At 44.8% G+C, this 16701-nt stretch overlaps 1 protein-coding gene across 1 annotated transcript in view; it reads left to right on the forward strand.

The window, feature by feature from the left end:
- Window positions 1-802: 802 nt before the first annotated feature.
- SLC8A3 (solute carrier family 8 member A3) overlaps window positions 803-16701 on the forward strand; it is a 463589-nt gene continuing 447690 nt past the window's right edge. The window contains 1 exon segment of the mRNA XM_030213695.1: window positions 803-917. The gene's annotated coding sequence lies outside the window, so the exon portion shown is untranslated.

Consider the following 16701-nt stretch of genomic DNA (forward strand, 5'->3'; position numbering starts at 1 on the left):
GGTTACGGCAGGAGGCAGCCTCAGGGTTGCTCAGTTTATTGATACAGGGAATAAAAAGAAGTTAAAGATCTGGGAAATAGGGCAGAGGTTTTGGGAAAGTACCTGTGATAGATAGATCCATGTCTGCCTGCAGAGGGGACCAATGGTTCTGAGCTAAATCCCAGATGTGTAGGTAGCAGAGGATCTCACAAAAGCACAGAGCGGAATTGGTTTCTTGCAGTTGGGACATTCTTGGAAAAGTTTTCCAGTCGTAGCTCATGCCTTGTCAGCATTCTCCTTTTATTCTTAGCATTGCAGTCAATAAAAAAAATATATACTACCTTTATTTTTGTTCTTCCCTAGAACGAAACTAGATTCCCTCGGATGCTAACCTGGATGCTCTTTTAGCTTGCTCTGTGCTATGATTTGGTTGCCTCCCAGCCTTTGCACACTAAAATGCTGTGGATATCAGAGAGTGGGCTCAAGATGTTTCTGTTTGCTAATTAAGTCAATAATGAATCCTGCCTGTTCTGGGCCTCATCTCCTGACCGTTTCCAAATCAGCCCGTCCATCTTACCAAGAACTCTGGACCACTCCGGTTACAGTGAGATAAGTGGGCGGAGGCTCCAGACACTGGAGGAAATTAAGCTTGGGTAGACTGTCAGCAGCACTGACTCCCACCGCCCGGGTCCCCCGTGCACTTCGCCGCTCACCCTGACAGTTGCAAAAGAGAGCCTGCAAGATTTTGAAGCAAGCAAGGCAAGTTGGAGTGACACGCAAACGACTCCTCCTCCCCCCCACCTTTCAAAACAGAGATTATTAACAGCGAGATGCAATGAGCCGTCTGTAGCAGCCGGGAGGATCCTTACTGGGGAAAAAAAATAAAAGCAGCAGCAAGGAAAAAAAAAAATCAAAAGTCAAGGGAGACGTCAGGAAAGGTAAGTAAAGGGCTAGGCGAATAGGAGAATGAATATACAGCTCCTGCTACAAGCTGCATCATCTTCATTTATCGCATTCCGACTCTGGGGGGAAAAAAACTGCAGGCACTGCCTGGGAAAATTTGCTTTTGGGAAAAGGTAAATTGCCTGTAGCAATGCAAACACTTTAAAGGTGTGTGAAATTGCTGTGGTTTGTGGCAGTGAAGCTAGAACGCTGCCGAAAGGATGCAGTGCGCACCACGAGCCAGTGTGTGCTTAGCCTGAGAACAGCCGTGACTGAGATCTGCTGTATGTAGCGGGGATTTCTACTTTGTTAAAATGTATTTTTGCAGTTTGTGCCCAGCAGGGTTTACGTGTTTCAACGTTAATGTCATCCGATCAGCTGTGCTCCGAGAGAACGTACTCGGGGGTTTCCGTGAGCGGCAGAATCAGCGGCTAGAAAGGAGAGCATTTATTAATATAACGCTTATTTCCGAGCTGAAACGGTCCCCTCGAGTCGGGATGGAAGCATTGAGCGTTTTCCTAATTTAATGCAAAAACAGAAAGCGTGGATAGGCTTTTAGGCAGATATTTGTAAGAACCGCCCGCCTCCCAAATCCTAAGGCGGAGGGGATGGACGTGCAATAAATTTCTTGGGAAAAAAAAATCTTATCCTATAATAATGAAAGAGAGAGGCGGGTGGAAAAGATGTGCTCTTTTTTTTTTTTTTTTTGTAGAAGAAGAAAGATGTGGAATTGACAATTGATCAGCTCCAAGCCCCCCCCCCCCCCCCTCTCAGCAGATGCAAAACGTGAGAGCAGAGCAGTGTGCTGCTTTCTGTTCGTAATTAATATTGCAGAATTATGGAAACCCAGGAAGCCTTTGGTTACTATGTCGGCGGTGTATGATTAATCTTAGGCAGCTGTTGTGCTCCATCTACTTGTACTGAGATCTTGTTTACCTCGATTTTCAAATATAGCTCCTGCGCCATGCTGTTCCCTAAATAGGGCAGGAGCGGATACTTTGGAGTGGGCTGGGGTGGTTGCACTTTCCTCGCTACAGAGGAGAATCCGGCAGTGCCCCTTGTTCTGGATTCTCGTTGCTTGTTTTCTGTCCCTGAGGAAAAGGAAAACCTAGACGTTTTCTTTCCACAGCTCTCCTTCCTCTTGAATTATTTTGAAGTACGGTACTGAGCTTTAGGGTGGGTGCACTTTCTTTTTTACGAACTACTTTTTTTTTTTTAACAAAACCTTTGGGAAAGTCCTGGGGTAACATGTGAAGTTATGATTAGTCTATAACAACCTTTTCTGTCACCACCAGCTTCACACACGCTTTTGCAAGACTTTTCTGGAAATTAGATGATTCCTGAAAAACAGTAGATACTTTTTCTATTAGATAAAATAGATGTCACCTTTTTCAGTGTGGAAGGTGGGTTGGCCAGCCCCTATAACATTTCCGCTGGCAACGTCAGTTGATTTCTGCAGGTTCATAAAAAACCTCTTTAGAACCTGATTTCTTTTCATGTGTTCTAATACCAGAAGAAAAATGCATTCTAATACTTATATTTCACAACTGCATTTTTGAGTTTGTGGTTCTAGGCTAGAGTTATTAAAAACTGGTAGGGCGCCTTTTACATAGTGGAGCTAGAAATTAGCATGCGCTGAAGGCAAAGAAGCTCATGGGAATTGAATTGGTTTCTTTGCATTCAGCGCCTGCTAATCGGTAGCACCGCTTTCTAAAACGTGCCCCTGCTGCATTAGTGCGTGCTAACACAGTTAACGCACATTGTTAGAAACTTGATCTTACCGTATAAAACGGGACATGCATTAATATATGTTAGCACGCAGTAATGCAGTAGCACTTTTCAGTAAATTTTGCCCTTAGTTTGAAATTTATGGACCCTGTTTACAAGGGCACACTAGCGTTTTTAGCGCGCACAAAAAATGCTAGCATGCCTTTGTAAACAAGGCCCTACGATTTTATTCTGTCACTTTAACTTTGTGAATCAGTGATTTCCTCCAGCTCACTGTTTTAGATTTTGCTTTGGTTGGTTTAGGACAGGGCTTCCAAGCACACAAAAAGTCTTCCAATAGAGTGCAAAAAAGCTATCAAAATTTATTCAGTGACTCAAGAAAACTAATCCACATATATGCATCAGAAATGAAGTTGTAAAAATCACTTCCACAATGCAAAATTAAGCATTGTTTTTTGAAGTGCCTGTGGTTACCAAAACTTGAAGCAGTGCAGTCAGTGCTTCTATACATGAACCAACGGGACTTGTTTCACCAAAAAGTATGGTTTTCATCAGGGTCTTGAGATGTACAGGAAACCAATTTTGCTGTGTATGTAGCAGAGACAAACTTTTCATCTTGGCTAGGGCGCTGCTCCTGTTGAGAACTCTCCTCCCCTCCCCCCGTAGTGTGAAGAGTTTCAGAGCTGATATTGTGATGTCACAGTGCCTCTTCTGTGATGTCACAAATGGTTTGATTTTCCTCAACATGGCTCACTTTTATTGCAATTAACAGTGATTTCAATTTCTGGAGACATTTCTTTTTTTCCTCAATTAAGAGGGGAAGTTATGAATGTGGGCTACCGTTAAGATGTTATATCTCAGTGCATAAAATGGGACCTAAGCTAATGGTAAAATAACATGTCTTAACAGTAACTCATTTTGATAACTTCCTCCATTATCTGGATAAATAGGGAGGTACCCAACTAGATTTCCCTGATTGAAAACTGTTATCCCTCAGAGCATGTAAAAGTATGCATAGGCTTTCAAATTAAAACAAGGCATCCCAGGGAGGAAAGATGTTTGGGCTAGGGGAATAAATATCACATATATGTTTAGATTTTCAAATTTGCATGGTATAAATGTAGCTGTGGAACTCTCCTCTGGATTCTATATATCACACCCAAATCTTTGACTCTTCTCTCTCCTTCTCTGCTCATATCCAGCAGATTGCCAAGACCTGTCATTTCTTTCTTTACAACATCCGTAAAATCCGCCCCTTTCTTTCCGAGCACTCTACCAAAACCCTCATCCACATCCTTGTCACCTCTCGTTTAGACTACTGCAATCTGCTTCTTGCTGGCCTCCCACTTAGTTACCTCTCCCCTCTCCAGTCGGTTCAAAACTCCGCTGCCCGTCTCATCTTCCGCCGGGGTCGCTTTACTCATACTACCCCTCTCCTCAAGACCCTTCACTGGCTCCCTATCCGTTTTCGCATCCTGTTCAAACTTCTTCTACTAACCTATAAATGTACTCACTCTGCTGCTCCCCAGTATCTCTCCACACTCGTCCTTCCCTACACCCCTTCCCGTGCACTCCGCTGCATGGATAAATCCTTCTTATCTGTTCCCTTCTCCACTACTGCCAACTCCAGACTTCGCGCCTTCTGTCTCGCTGCACCCTACGCCTGGAATAAACTTCCTGAGCCCCTACGTCTTGCCCCATCCTTGGCCACCTTTAAATCTAGACTGAAAGCCCACCTCTTTAAGATTGCTTTTGACTCGTAACCACTTGTAACCACTCGCCTCCACCTACCCTCCTCTCTTCCTTCCCATTCACATTAATTGATTTGATTTGCTTACTTTATTTATTTTTTGTCTATTAGATTGTAAGCTCTTTGAGCAGGGACTGTCTTTCTTCTATGTTTGTGCAGTGCTGCGTACGCCTTGTAGCGCTATAGAAATGCTAAATAGTAGTAGTAGTAGTAGTAGTAAATTTCTGCGCTGAACTTTGTGCATCAGAGATTTATGTTTACATATATTCAGGTATGTATTTTGTACCAGGGGCAATGGAGGGTTAAGTGACTTGCCCAGAGTCACAAGGAGCTGCAGTGGGAATTAAACCCAGTTCCCCAGCATCAAAGTCCGCTGCACTAACCACTAGGCAGTGGAGGAGTAGCCTAGTGGTTAGTGCAGCAGACTTTGCTCATTACAGAATAGTGCTTAGTGCGCAATATTTTCAGCGCCAGGTTCTCAGCACCATTTACTAATACTACTTATCATTTCTATAGCGCTACTAGACGTACACAGTGCTTATTGAAGTCCTTCCTATGCAACTTGTGGGTAGTTTTCAAATGGAAATGACTTCATGTTCTTTATTGGTTAAGGCGAATATAAATTTTTTAAATAAATAAATGTATTTCTGGGTTATTACTGTTCAGTATTCCATAACCAAAAATATAGGGTCCTGTATTCAGCTAGGGTGGCCAGCAGGAGGAGTAGCCTAATGGTTAGTGCAGGGGTAGGCAACTCCGGTCCTCGAGAGCCACAGGCAGGTCAGGTTTTCAGGATATCCACAATGAATATGCAGGAGATAGATTTGCAAGCACTGCCTCCATGGTATGCAAATCTATCTCCTGCATATTCATTGTGGATATCCTGAAAACCTGACCTGCCTGCGGCTCTCGAGGACCAGAGTTGCCTACCCCTGGGTTAGTGCATCAGCCTGAGAACCTGGATAAACAGGGTCCAGTTCCCACTGCAGCTCATTGTGACTTAACCCTCCATTGCCCTGGGTACAAAATAAAGTACATGTACATAATATGTAAATAAACTCCACTTTTGATTGCAACTACAGAAAGGCAGCTCCTTGTGACTCTGAGCAAGTCACTTAACCCTCCATTACCCCTGGTACAAAATACATACCTGAATATATGTAAACCGCTTTGAATGTAGTTGCAAAAACCTCAGAAAGGTGGTATATCAAGTCCCATTTCCCTTTCCCTATTTGAGGTTCTAAATGGAATGTTGCTACTAATGAGATTCTGTTGCTACTATTTGAGATTCTACATGGAATGTTGCTATTCCACTAGCAACATTCCATGTAGAAGCCTGCCCTTGCAGATCAGCAATGCGGCCGCGCAGGTTTCTGTTTCTGTGAGTCTGACAGAAACAGAAGCCTGCGCAGCCACATCGGTGATCTGCAAGGGCAGGCTTCTACATGGAATGTTGCTAGTGGAGGAGTAGCCTAGTGGTTAGTGCAATGGACTGTGATCCCGCGGAACTAAGTTCAATTGCCACTGCAGCTTCTTGTGACTCTGGGCAAGTCACTTAACCCTCCATTGCCCCTGGTACAAAAGTACCTGAATATATGTAAACCGTTTTGAATGTAGTTGCAAAAACCTCAGAAAGACAGTATATCAAGTCCAATTTCCCTTTCCCTATGTCAGGTTCCATCTCCATTTAAAGGTAAGCACCAGCACTTAAAGTGGCTCCCAACCCTGGTCATGGAGGCACCCCAGCCAATCAAGTTTTCAGTATATCCACAATGAGTATTCATGAGATAGATCTGCATGAAGATCTCTCTCTCTTGAATACTCATTACGGGTGTCCTGAAAACCTGACTGGCTGGGGTGCCTCCAGGACCTGGCTTGGGAACCACTGACTTAATAGATATATTCAGTGGTGTGCTGGGAAATTTTTAACAGGCTTTCTCACTAGTCCACCTCTGCACGCCCCCCCCCCCCCCCCCCAAATTGCAGAGCTGGCTATACCCAGGGAGAGAGCCTGGTGGGGGGGGGGGGGGGGAGGCAATGCATTACTTTCTCTAGGAAATTTTTTTTAAATGCTCCCAGGTTCCAATCTAATTCATGTTTAATGTGGGATAAAATGCCACAAGTAAGTAAATAAGTAGATAGAAACTCTGAACGTTGAGCACCTGATTCCCATAACATGATGTCTGTTTTAGAAGCCCTTTACCAGGAAAAAAAAATGTCTGCACCAGCCCCTCCAAATGACACATTGATTACGATTTATAACAAATTACTACTCTACCTATGAAAAGTTATTCCCTTATTATACTTCCTCTGTGTACATCCCTATGCACAAGCCGGCGGCATTTTTAAAAATTTAATTTTTTTTTTACAATATTCTCTCCACCCCTATTATAGACCTCCTCCTTGCTCTCCCGCGCTGAAGGGTCCCACTCCCAGTGCATACCTGAAGGCAGCGTCCCTGGTGGTCTAGTGGATTCTTCAGGGCAGGAAAGATCCCCAGTCTTTCCTGCCCGCTGCCGGCTCTGACCCTCCTCCTTCCGCATCTTCTTTAAAATGGCTGCCGAGACTTACAAGGGCGGCCTCGCAAGACATCTCACTTTCTTCCCTCCCCTCCATCCATATGCATCTCCTTCCTCTCTCTTCCCTCTCCCCCCTCCATGATCCATGTCCAGCATTTCTCCTCTCTCCTCCGCTCCATCCATGTTCATCTCACTTCCTCTCTTCACTCCCCTCCATCCATGTCCAGCATTTCAACTCTCTCCTCTCCCCTCCATCCATGTGCATCTCCTTCCTCTGTCTGCTCTCCCCTCCATCCATGTCCAGAATTTCTCCTCTCCCCTAAATCTATGTGCATCTCCTCCTCCTCCTCTCTTCTCTCCCCTCCATTCATGTCCAGCCTTCCTTCTTCCTGTCTTCCCTTCCCTCCATCCATGTCCAGCATTTCTCCTCTCTTCCTTCCCCTCCATCCGTGTGCATCTTCTTCCTCTGTCTTTCCTTCCCTGCAACATTTCTCTTCTCTTCCCTTCCCTCCACTCCATCCATGTCCAGCATTTCTCCTCTTTCCCCTCCATCAATGTGTATCTCCTTTCTGTCTTCCCTCTCCTCCATCCAGGTCCAGCATTTCTCCTGCTTTCCCCTCCATCCATCCATGCCCAGCAACTCTCCTCTCTCCCCTGTCCTCCCCTCCCATCCATGTCCAACAATTCTCCTCTGCCCTCCCCTCCGTGTCCAGCGATTCTTCTTTGTCCCTATCTTCCCCTCCCATCCATGTCCAGTGATTCTTCTCTCTTCCCTGCCCTCTTCTCCCATCCATGTCCAGTGATTCTCCTCTGCCCTCCCCTAACCATCCTCTGCCCTCCCCTCCTTTCCATGGCCAGCGATTCTCCTTTGCCCCCTATCCTCCCCTCCCATCCATGTGCAGTGACTTGCCCCAGCCTCCACCTGCCCATTTTCAGCCCCCGAGTTCCAGTTCCAACTCCCAGCGCCGGCTCACCTGCCCGCCCTCAGCTCCCCGATAGCCTTCCTTTCCTTCCTGCCACTGCCCTGCCTTTAAATATTTTATTTTAGCTGAAGTCTTGCGGCGGCACTGAAAGCAGCAGGCTCTTCTTGCCTCCAGCCTTCCCTTCCCTCTCAGTGTCCTGCCCTCGCAGAAACAGGAAATACATCAGAATGAAGAAGCACCTTTTGTGTGGTTCTCCATGCTGGTGAGCTGTGCTGGTTCCAGTAGTGAGTATCGCCAATGCTGACAGAACTCCTGGGGGAATTCTCTATGCGTCACCGAAAGTTGGGTGCCAGGATGACGTGAAGTAAGCATAAATCCTCTATCAGCAATTGTGCATGAAATTGCCGTTATACACTATGTCCGGAAACAAGCGAGCCCCCTAAACATTTTGCAATAACAACCTTGAACCTGCACCAAATTAATTAAAATTTTACGTGCACAAAGTGACATCTATTTCATTCTTAATTTTTTACAAACTGCTGTCACAAATCTCCGCTTCTGAAATGACTTACAAGCTGACGTCATCTGTGATGTCATTGCGCTTTGATAAACAAAATGCTGTCAAAAGAAGATTGAGTTTTAATTAAAATACTGAGAGTTGAAAAAGGATGCGGTACTAAAAGATCAGTTTCAACATTCAGACTGCTCAGGTTGACATTAGCTATGTTGGAAACTTTAGCTTTTGGGTAGTGTTGTGTAAAATTTGACATCTCAGTAACGTTAAGGTGGATTTCTACAAAACTACACAACATTCTTTGAAATAGATGTCACTTTGTGCACGTGAAATTTTAATTTGGTGCAGGTTTGTAGTTCTTGCAAAATGTTTACAGGGCTTTTTCGCAGACACAGTGTAGAATATTAGTGTAAGGGGCCCTTTTCTAAGCCGTGTAGGCGCGTATGCGTGTCCTACGCACATCAGTTTTGAATTTCCGCCCAGCTACTGCATGGCCTGGGTGGTAATTTCATTTTTTTTAATAGCTTTTATTGAAAAAATACAACTTAATGCAGCATATCATAGTCCACTTTAGACACATCATCAGCTATAGACAAATTAGCATACTAACATAATAAAGTTCCTGCCAGTAACTAGAACTATTCCATTTAAACCCCCTACCCAAGCCCACACCCCTTTCCCTCTCCCCCCTCCAAAGAAAAAAAAGGGAAAGGAATCCCTACCCATTCTCCCTACACCCCTCAGGAAAGGAGAAGGGAGGAGTCTGGCGAGGAAGACCACTTCACATAACTGTCCCGTAATTTCATTTTCTATGCGTGCCCAGTACGCACTCCGGAAAATTTCTGGTGCATGGCGCTAACTGGGCAGTAATCAGCAATGTATGCGTGCTGACGTTTACCGCCCAGTTAACGTGTGAGACTTTACTGCTAGGTCAGTGGGTGGCAGTAAGGTCTCAGGCCCAAAATGGACACATAACAATTTAAATTTTGCCGCACGCCGATTTTCGGCTTTAAAAAAAGGCCTTTTTTGCAGGTGCACTGAAAAATAGATCTGCGCACACCCAATACATGCATCTACACCAGCACAGGCCAGTTTTTGGCGCACCGTAGTGAAAGGACCCCTGTGTCTGCAGTTATGCGCCTAACTTTAGGTGTCAGCACTTATGCTCTGGCGTTTGCTCGCCCCTAACTGTAGGCAGTTAAGGGGGTCTTTTACAAAGCAGCACTAGCGTTTTTAGCTTGCGCTACAAATCAGATGGCACTAAACACTTTGACGCCCACTATCCAGCTTATTTTCGAAGGAGATCGCTAGCTATCTTCTGACACAAATCGGGAGATGGCCGGCCATCTCCTAAAGCTGGCCAAATCGGTATAATCGAAAGCCGATTTTGGCCAGCGCCAATTGCTTTCCGTCGTGGAGCCGGCCAAACTTCAAGGGGGCGTTGCAGTAGGGTAGCGAAGGCGGGACGGGGGCGTGCTTTGAGATGGCCGGCTTTGCCCGATAATGGAAAAAAGAAGGGCATCCCTGGCGAGAATTTGGTCCACTTTATTTGGTCCCTTTTTTTCAGGTCCAAGTCCCAAAAAAGTGCCCAAACTGACCAGATGACCACCAGAGGAAATCAGGGATCACCTCCCCTGACTCCCTCAGTGGTCACTAACCCCCTCCCACCCTCAAAAAAAAACAACTTTAAAAACTTTTTTTGCCAGCCTCAAATGTCATACTCAGGTCCTTCACAGCAATATACAGGTCCCTGGAGCAGTTTTAGTGGGTGCAGTGGACTTCAGGCAGGCGGACCCAGGCCCATCCCCCCACTACCTGTTACACTTGTGGTGGAAAATGGGAGCCTTTCAAAACCCACCTGAAACCCACTGTACCCACATGTAGGTGCCACCCTTCACCCCTTAGGGCTATGGTAGTGGTGTATAGTTGTGGGGAGTGGGTTTTTGGGGGGGCTCAGCACCCAAGGTAAGGGAGCTATGCACCTGGGAGCAATTTTTGAAGTCCACTGTAGTGCCCCCTAGGGTGCCCGGTTGGTGTCCTGGCATGTGAGGGGGACCAGTGCACTACAAATGTTGGCCCCTCCCACGACCAAATGCCTTGGATTTGGCAGGGTTTGCGATCGCCGGCCTCGGTTTTCATTATGGGCGAAAACCGAGGCCGGCCATCTCAAACCCGGTCATCTCTGACATTTGGGTGACCCCAACCGTATTATTGAAACGAAAGATGGCCGGCCATCTCGTTTTGAAAATACGGTCAGCCCCACCACTTCGCGGCGCTGTCCTCAGAGATGGATGCCCTTAGAGATGGACGTCCCCGATCGAAAATGCCCCTCTATGGGCATCTCAGCATTTAGCGCTAGCCAATTTGTAACACAAGCTAAAAACTCTAGCGCTCCTTTGTAAAAGACTCCCTAAGTGGTAAATTATACTTCTCTATAAGATGTACATATAAGTGTCAGGCATGTTCCCAACCTGACCATTCCCCTCCCACACCTCTTTGCACGTGTAGGTGACACAGTACTGCTAGTATCCTTAGATCTTGTTTCCGCATTTGATATGGTGAACCACACATTGTTGTTGAAGCGATTACCTGACATTGGACTGAATGGTACAGTGTTATCTTGGTTCTCTAGTTTATTGATGGACCGAAACTTTGCAGTTGTAGATGAACTGGGAATCTTTCCCACAACGGGTTCTATGTGGAGTGCCACAAGGTTTGATGTTATCGACAGTATTATATAGTATTTCTATTAGGCCGTTGGTGGATCTGATAGAAACTTTTGGAATCAGCCCATATGTATATGTGGATGATTTTTTGTTAGTAGCATGAGTATCTCCATCATCATGTGATTTGTCTGGAATACAATCTTGCTTGCATCAATGGTTCAACGATCGATCACTCTACGGTTTTAAATGTGGGTAGGACTGTTGCTTGGGTGACAGGTATGCAGGATCGTCCAGGGACTACTGTGCAATTATTAGGGGCAGACGTATCTACTGTGGATTCGTTTTAAGTATTTGGATATTTGGATTGATTATGACTTGGATTTTATAGTGCATGTGAATATGATGGTCAAACGAGGTTACGTGCGTACGTTATGAGCAGTTTGGGGATATGTTGATGAAAAGAGTTTTGTGCTTTTAATGCACTCATTGTTTATGTCCCATCTTGATTATGCAAATGCTGTGCTGGTTGGTCTACCTTATAATAATTGAAAGAAATGACAAACTATGCAGAACGTGGCAATTCAGTTGTTGGGGAATTTGGGGAGGTTAAATCATGTCTCCCTATTTTATATCCATTGCCACTGGATTCCAGTGGAGTTTCAGATAAAATTTAAGATTTTAGCATTATTGCATAGGGTATATCATGAACAGCATCCTGCCAGGCTTGTGTCAGTGGCTGCATGTTATATTCCTGGGAGGAACCTGCATTCAGAGGGCATGCATTTGTTGCAGGTTCCGGGTGTGAAAGAGGCCCATTAAGTAGAACTAGAGGGAGTGTGTTTTTTTTGTGATGGACCCTGTATTTTGGAATAATTTGTTTGTAGTGTTGGGGGAGGGGAAATTTCCTTACCCCATTTCTGATGCTTGTTGAAAGCTAAATTTTTTTTCTCCTTTGGCATTTCTTGGGACTTCTGCAGGGGGTCTGTAGAGATCATGATCTGGAGAGTTTGTATTAGTGTTTTTCTATATTTTCTGTTTTTACTGTATTTCCATTGCTTTTGTTGTGTTTAATTTTAACACTGTAAACTGTTTTGATGTTTTATTATGTATTGCGGTAGATTAAATTTAATAAACTGCAACGGAAACTTTAAAAATTGTGCACCCCAAGTTAGGCACAAGATCCACACTAAGGGGCCCTTTTACTAAGCAACAGTAGGGCTAAAGTGTGGGTAGCATGCGCTAAATCGACCCCCACCAGAGGGGTAGGATGTGCGTCCTGCAGTAGTTTCGAAGTTGGCATGCGCAGTTTCCCACAGTAGAAATTAATTTTCTACAGTGGGAGGGAGGGGGTGCATTTCTGGCAATAATCAACAGTGCAGCTACATTTTCTATTTTCTGCCGGGGGGGGGGGGGGGGGGGGGGGAGGTGAGTTCCCGGTGGTAATCACACTACCACAGGCCACTTTTTACCTTGGCTTAGCCCTAAACTAGTATTCTGGAAAGGGTACTCCACGCAGAGCGTCCTTTGCAGAATGTTAGCTTAGCATGGATCTTCCCAGCGCCTAACATTAGACACCCATAATGATGAGTTATACGTTTGCCACCTGCTGATAAATGCATAACTTTTGAAAATCAGTTCCGTAGCTCCTGGGCCCTGATCCATTATTCAGTTTTCTGAGAATTAGCAGGCCTCATATGATCTGAGAAAATGCCTATAATTGTTTTTTAGGAAAAAACTTTTTATTATCCAGGGGAGATATGCTAAAAGGTCTATAAAATATTGAGTGGAGTGGAACAGGTAGAAGTGTTTTGCTTGCTTACTGTTTCCAAAAATACCAGGACTAGGGGGCATGCTATGAAGCTACTAAGTAGTACATTTTAAAACAAACTGGGAAAATATTCCTTCAATCAATCTGTAATTACACTCTGTAATTTGTTGTGAGAGAATGTGGTAAAAGCAGTTAGCAGGGTTTTAAAAAAGGTTTGGATAATTTCCTAAAAGAAAAGTCCATAATCCATTATTAAGATGGACTTGGGAAAATCCACTGTTTATTTCTAGGACAAACTGCATAAAATTTGCTTTACTGTTCTGGGATCTTGCCATGTACTTGTGACCTGGATTGGCCACTGTTGGAAACAGGATGCTGGGCTTGATTGACCTTCGGTCTGTCCCAGTATGGCAACGCTTATGTTCTTATCCATTATTGGGAATGACCTTTGACATTCCTGATGGGTATAGGTATTGCATTCGATATACCGCCTTTGTATGGTTTACTTACTACATGTAGGTATTGGAGTGGAGGTAATGGTTCCTATTAGTAGCAGTACTTTCTCTCTCCCTAGTGAGCTAAGTTTTTGTACCTGGGCCAATGGAGAGTTCAGTGACTTACCCAGGATCACAAAGAGCTGCAGCGTGAATAGAACCCAGTTCCCCAGGTTCTCAGCCCACTGCACTAACCATTAGGCTGCTCTTCCATGAGTACTGTATCAGATTATTAAAAAAATATCACTAATTTTAGTGGCCTGTTTACTAAAGTGAAGTAAAGTTTTGTGCTTACCACAATGACATGGTATGTCTGAAAGCTGTGCAGTAACTCTCCCATCTCCCTACTTACTCTTACTTCATCCCCACCTGTACCCACAGATAATGCCTTTAATACCCTACCCAAACATTCTTTCAGATTCTAGAGTGTAAAAAAACATTAAAAACTAACGGAAAAGACAACTTTTATTTCTTAAGTCCGTCCAGAAACTTGAGTGTCCCAAGCTGATATTCCAGCTGCCTCTTTGTGCTTTCCAAGCTTCATTCTGACATCACCAGAGATTTTGACTACACTCCCGTGGGAAACCCACAGCTTTTTCATCAGTGTGGAAACCCCACAAACCTGAAAGTTATTCCTGAGGGATTTCCACAAACCTGGAAACCATACCTGTGGGATTCCCATGGGTTCTGGGAGATTTCCATGATCCCTATTCTGATGCAGCTCTCTAGCTTATACTGAAGTGCAGCTGCCTCCCACCCTCCTCCTAATGAAAGACTTCCTGTTAGGAGGAAAACAGGACACAGCAACACTTGAGAGTTGGCCTCTACTATAAGCCCCCTGCCAGAAAGCAGTACTTTTGAAATGGCCGGGAAGAGGTATAATAGTTGTGGCAGTGGCAGGTGAGCAGGCTAGACATGGGACTGGGGTAAAGAAGGGCAGATTAGAAGATGCTTTCCTGTTGTCTTCCACCCCTGAATGCTGCCACCCTAGGTGGATGCCTTGCAGGGCCGCCCTAGCAGAAATAGGAAATTACATCAGAAGAGGGCGGGACACAGTGAGGGGAGGCCCGCCCGAGGCAATCTGCCGCTTTCACACAGAAGGCGCTGCGCTGCCGATTTCAAGATTTTAAGTGAAGGGGGTCCAATGGCAGACAGAAGGGAGTTGAGGGTAGGAAGATAGAGACTGGGGACTGCGACAGCAGTAGTGATTGGGGGGAGGCGGGGTAGGGCTGGGGGCGTCCTTGCCCCGGGCCCGGCTCAGTCTCTCGGCGGCCCTGATGCCTTGCCTGCCTAGTGGCAGGTGCAGCCCTGCTTGACATCACCCCACCTGTTAACAATCCTTTAAAAATGCATAATTGGACACAATACTTTTAAACATTAAACTTGCTTTGAATATTTGTGTGCGCTCACTTCCTGCAGGTAGAAAATGGCACTTTGAGTGGGTGTAATTGCTAGGATCTATTGCTGTGCTTTGACTGCTGCTCTTCGTTGCTGCTCCTCAGAAGCTGCTGCCCTAGGCAACCACTTGGTCTTGCCTAATGGTTGACTTGGCCCTACAGTAACATATTCCAGGATGTGCATGAAAGAATGTCAGTGTAACGTCCTGGTGCGGAAAGTGATTATTCTGTGTCCTTGTGTCTGGCAGGGCAGCTAGCTAAGGAGTGTTTTGAAATCCTGTAATGCTCACTCTGCTGGGAGTTATTACTTATTCTGCAGGAGTGCTCAGTCCTTCAAGGCACCCTCATCATGACCACAATATTATCTCAATAATGACCTCTAGTTCTCATTTCGCAGAAAATGACAAGTTTAGAGCGGATGCTTTTACTGTCATGTGCCCTGGGTGGATCATGCCTTCATTAAATCTGGTTGTGTGGTTATTTTCGATGTTTTCCCACCAAGAACAACAAACAGAAATATATCAAAATGATGGGGAATTTTTATGTGCAATAATACATTGTTATAAGCCATTCTCTTGGCTTTGTATTTCTCCTTTGGGCTGAAAAGGGTCACAGCGGTGCTTCACTTGCTGGTGAGTTTTCCTGAGCATGCGTAGTCTGCCTTGTAGAAGCCCAATTTCATTTTAACTATTGATGACAAAACAAGCTGTCAAAAAGGAAGGTGCATTAAGGAGGGGGTACAAAATTGAGGTGACTTTGAATAGTAATTGGTTGAATTTATATATGACCCGCTGAGCGAGTAGGTACCAAAAGTGGGTTTACAAATAACAGAGATAAATGCTATAAAAGTTTGGAGGGGCAATTTTCATTTTTTGAAAGTTTTGTGTAGTATAGGGTCAGTAGAAAGGAGAAGGCCAAACCGACTAGGGAGGCCGGACACAACTGGGCTGTAGGCCAGCGGGAAGGAAAGGGTTAAGGAAAACAGGGAAAGGAGGGGGGCGAAAGGGGGAGGGAGGGCATAAAAGAGGGACAGTAGGTAAGGAAAGGTCTTTTCCGCTGACATCAGCAATCCAGAGGAGATGTAATGTAAAAGTGCTTGGCTGCGGCCATAATAAATTCCAAATTTGTCAAAGAAGTGGCTTCTTGGTGGTGAAAGGAGAGTGGAGGAATGAGCAGTGCCGAATGCCCCAGTTGTGGGTCTATGCAATTGTTTTTCACAACTTTGATGTTTTTCATGTTCTATAGCCTAAAAACTGCAGGTACCTAAAGTGGGGTATGTGATTTCTGGGGTTAATTACTTTTTTATTGATACATGTTTCTCATTTTTAAAAGATGTAATTAGTCCGTATCTGAGACTGAAACTTTCCCACCTATTTGTAGGCTCAATGTGGCTTACATAGCACCGGAGAGGCCTTTGCAGGCTCCGGTGTGAACAAATACAGGGTAGCCCTTCTCTGACATCTAAATGCAGTTTATATTTCTCCAGAGGTACAGGGCATCAAAGAAAAAAATAATTCACTAACCATTCCAATTCACTCCCTCACTTCTGCTGCAACTGGACTAATTTATTTATTTGTTACATTTGTATCCCATATTTTCCCACCTATTTTCAGGCTCAATGTGGCTTACATAATGCCGATAATGTTAGATTTTTATTGTGACTTTCATGCCTGCTTACTAGAAACTAGGCTCTCCACAACTGCTCAATTTCACAGATGCCCCAAATGGCCATAAGATAGAACTCCATGCCATCATCATTCAACATGACTCCACAGAAGCCAATGAAAGTCTATACCAATACACTGCAATATTAGGAAAGTGTGTGGTGTTAAAAGGAGAAAGACTTAGACCACTGTGTTGTTAAAAGTCAGGAGAAAGACATAGCCTATATTGTAGGAGGGCACATGAAGCTGTGAAAACCAGTAGTCTAATGTGAAGCTGATTCAGCTGAAGCCCAAATCCAGGAAGAGTACAGGATAACCCCTCCTACACAGATGGAATGTACAAAAGAGGGCTGGGGT

Source organism: Microcaecilia unicolor, chromosome 9, assembly GCF_901765095.1.
Source record: "Microcaecilia unicolor chromosome 9, aMicUni1.1, whole genome shotgun sequence".
NCBI classification, from domain to species: Eukaryota; Metazoa; Chordata; class Amphibia; order Gymnophiona; family Siphonopidae; genus Microcaecilia; species Microcaecilia unicolor.